Raw genomic sequence first — 3913 nt, forward strand, 5'->3', positions numbered from 1 at the left:
CAGAATGCCTTCTGGTTAAAAAGGCATTTTGTTTCCTATCTGGGCATTTGGTTTCTTATCAGAGATATGGGTAAGAGGCAAAATACTTGAGGGATAAAAAGTAATCAGTGGGTGGTTTGCTTTCGCACACCACCAAGCAATTCTCCAATTTTCAGTGAACACTGACTGGGTATCCTACAAATTTAACTCAATTCTGACACTGTCTACTTGAAGATAGCATCAGATCCCACAGGTTAAAGCCTCAGTCCCACAACACTGCCCCCACTTCAGACACCAATTTCAAGCCCAGATTGTCGGCTGTACTTTGGACCCACTGGCTGAAACCTGGGGTTCCCATGACCCCTTCCTTGAATTCAGTAATTTGCTAAAATGGCTCACAGGATGCTCAGGGCAACATTTATTTACATTTACCAGCTTTTTATCCAGGACACGGATGAGCAGCCTGGTAAATTGGTACATTGGGTGAGGTACAGAAGGCCCTCAGTACAGGTGCTTGTGTGCCCACAGAACTGAGATCTGCCACCCCCTCAGCATCTGGATGCCTTCACCAACCTGGAAGCTTTCCAAACCATGTCATTTTGGGTATTTATGGAAGCTTCGTTACACAAACATGACTGGTTACATCACTGGCACTGGTAATTGAGCTCTATGCCTAGTCTCTCTCCCCTCCACAAAAATCTCAGGGGTTGCGTTCACTGTTCCAACCTCTGATCACAGAGTTGGTTTCCGGGCAACCAGCCCCCATCCTTAGGGACTCTCCAAATACCACCTCATTCACATCAAGTGAGGTGTGGTTGAAAGGGGCTTGTTATAAATAACAGAAGGCACTTTTATCGTTCTTATCACTTAAGGAATTCCAAGGGTTTTAGGACCTCGGTGCCAGGAATGCGATGAAGACCAAATACATGACTTCTTCATATAAACCACAATCACAGTAGGTGACACAAAAATTATTGGTAATTTAAATAGTATCAAAATACAGACTATTTAAATGAATCACTGTGGTCTTTCAATCTTCTTCATACAGTAAAATGTCAGTGTGACTTACGGTAGAAGGATACACAAAGAACGACCTGACTTCCTAATACAACAGCAATGTTTGGCCTCCTCTCTGCATCATGTCCCAGATGCCACCACTGAAGTCGCCCAGGTAACGTAATGATGAAACACCCACTATATATCTAAACAATGTTTTCATATTGACTATTACAAATAGAAGACCTTGAAAATATTAAAACATTTGTTTAGATTCTGTAAAAATCTAAACTGGGTTATTTGAAGATTTTTTTTCATTGATGAATATTTGAGTGGTAGGTAAGTCACTGAATACTGCAGCAGTTAGAATAGACAAGAATCCCTCTTCTCGTGTTTATTACATTCTAGTATAGGTGAATTCAGACAAACAATTTAATCAGTAAATCATATATAGTATTTTACATGGTGATTGGTGCTATGGAAAAAATAAAAGGCACAGAAATAAGAATGGGGGGATTCCACGGTTCAGGGGTGTTAAAAGCATCTCTGGTGTTTTTGTTTTTGTTTTAAATCAGGCATACAGCTTATAAAATAGTCAGCTAGTATTTTAGGAAGGAATATGGTGTCTAAATGGGGTGTCTCTGGATCGGATGAGGGGTCCCAAATATGGAGCGATGATCAGGTGGAAGCCGGGGATGGGGGGCAAATGGAAGAATTCACCTAAAGCTGAGCAAAGAAGATAAAAGTTTACTGACTACACTGCAAAGGAGCAGCAGGTAGGACAGCAGAAGAGAGGCTGTCTGCAAGGAGGCCGTGGGTGGGGACTGGAGGTATGGCAACATATGGAATCTTCCCTTTTTTGGGAACTGTGCCTGGTTTTGAGTAGCCCACTGGTCAGTTAGGGCCTATGGATATTTTGAGGTTTTGAGGTGGGTCACCGGAGGGGCCCCGCTGCATTCAGCCAGGTCGTCCCTGTGGCCCTTTCTATTCCATTGCTTGAGCCTGTTTGCCTAAAAGCAGCCTCTACAAGGAAGATAACTGGTTGAAGAAGGTGCTACTTTTAAAGTAAGAGCAATAAATAATGTGAATATTCAAATAATGTAGTTTTAGAAAATTCCATATTGCTTAACCTAAAAAAACACAAAAGGTTCTTTGGTAAGGACACAAAGTTAATACATAAACAAGTAGGGATGTAATTTTTAAAAATTACAATTCATAATGTGAACAAATGAGAAAAGGCTTTTTACTCAAATTAGACAATTTCAGATACATGAAAATTTGAGTAAACACTCTCTAAAAAAAAAGTCTGACTTTAACCTTATTCTTTACATAGGTTGTTACATATGCCTGATACCTCCATTTGTTTTTGTTCTATACAAATTATCCACAAACTATCAGTAGGGCAGAAAACTCATTTTGTTTGGGAAGTATACCCTTTAAAATTGAAGAATTAAGTATCTGAAGCAGATATGGGATTAGAATTCTTTGTAGTTCTACTGTTCTGGTAATTTAAAAAATGCTATCATCAACATTATCAATATATTCTATTCATAAATCTGGAATTCATTAAATAAACTCATTATATAATCACTTTAAGATGATACACATTGCCCAAAGTCTCAAACCTTTTTTTTTAATTCCCTTTGAAGACTAATCATTTGAAATATATGTAAAAATGGAAAATTATCAATTAGAAAGTTAGGAATTCCATTTTCCCCCTTTATTGTCCCTTTTAAAGCTCTTCATAAAATATACAGTTAAAATATAAATTAAAGCTTGTATTTGCTCAGTTATTAAAAATGTTCTAGTCATACACCAAAGGAGTTTTGCTAAGTTGCACCAAGTTATCAGTGAAGAAGTGGCTGCACAATGGCTTCAGGGCCGCTGAGGAAGAAGGGTAGTCAGTCATTGACTGCACATATTCTGTTTCCAACTAAGTCAAAGTGGTTATGTTCTGTCATATTGGAGTTCTATGTCAGATGTTGCTAAAAAACTAAGCTTCACAACTAAAATAATAAAAAAAAATTCTGAAAACCACAGATCAAAGAACAGAAATCTACCAGAAAAAACCTCATAGTTTTGCTGGTGATTCTTGTTTCTCCCCTGAGAAACTGGCTAGGTGGAACACACCATGGTAATAAATCTTTTTTATCCCCCTATTAGTCTATCAAGTTATTTTTGGTTAAATCTCATTTAATTTCAGATCATGCTATTGAGACAAGATTTTTAAAATTGTTATTAAAACATTAACTGTAAGCTGGCAAAACACGTTTGAGTATTAATTATTTAAAATGAGTTTTAAGTTTAGTCCAAGCAGTTCTGAATTCAAAAATAAAACCAAAATCTTCTCTGTGATTGGCAATTCTTTTTAAAAACTGTGACACATTTGGAAAATAAATCACCAAGTGTTTGAGTGAATATGCAGGAAGAGAGGGAAAGTCAAGTGGGGCACTTGGGCTGAATACTGAAGAATAGGTAAGATTGAGGATTAAAGAAAATGGTCAAATAATTTTCACACAATGGGAAACACAATGAGGAAAGCAAGAACTATTTCCAAGGAATACCAAATATCTCAATTTGGCTGGGACGCAGGTGAGGGGCAATGATAGGAAAAAAGAATATGAAGGTAGGTGTGGACACACAATGAAAGGTTCTCAACACCAACAGTAAGGAATTGGACTTTTTTCAGTAAAATAATTAGGGAGTAATAGCAATAGAGATTTCAAGTATGAGACAGATTTCAGAGTATTACAGAGGTAGAACAGACAGAATTTGACAACAGAATGAAAGCTAAGTGGATGAAAAAAACTAAATCAAAGACGATGCAAAAGTGGAATTCGGGTAAGAACTGAAAGGACTTGAGAGCTTTAAGCTAAAGAACTGTCAGTATCTACACTGATTTGTTTATGTCAAGGGAATTTCAAAAGACAGACCAAGA

The 3913-nt window shown here is 37.4% G+C and overlaps 1 long non-coding RNA gene across 5 annotated transcripts in view; it reads left to right on the forward strand.

Annotated features, from left to right (window-relative positions):
• Positions 1 to 3913, forward strand: part of LOC123789233 (uncharacterized) — a 62107-nt gene that overhangs the window by 34050 nt on the left and 24144 nt on the right. For 2 of the 5 annotated variants that reach the window (XR_015723978.1, XR_015723979.1), the window contains one exon: positions 1028 to 1150. This is a non-coding gene — a long non-coding RNA (uncharacterized LOC123789233). Of the gene's footprint in view, positions 1 to 851; positions 1151 to 3913 lie in introns of all 5 variants that reach the window. The other 3 variants (XR_015723975.1, XR_015723976.1, XR_015723977.1) reach the window with 2 other exon arrangements.

The sequence above is a fragment of the Ursus americanus genome, chromosome 3, assembly GCF_024610735.1.
Source record: "Ursus americanus isolate L20-20 chromosome 3, mUrsAme1.1.p, whole genome shotgun sequence".
Taxonomy (NCBI): Eukaryota; Metazoa; Chordata; class Mammalia; order Carnivora; family Ursidae; genus Ursus; species Ursus americanus.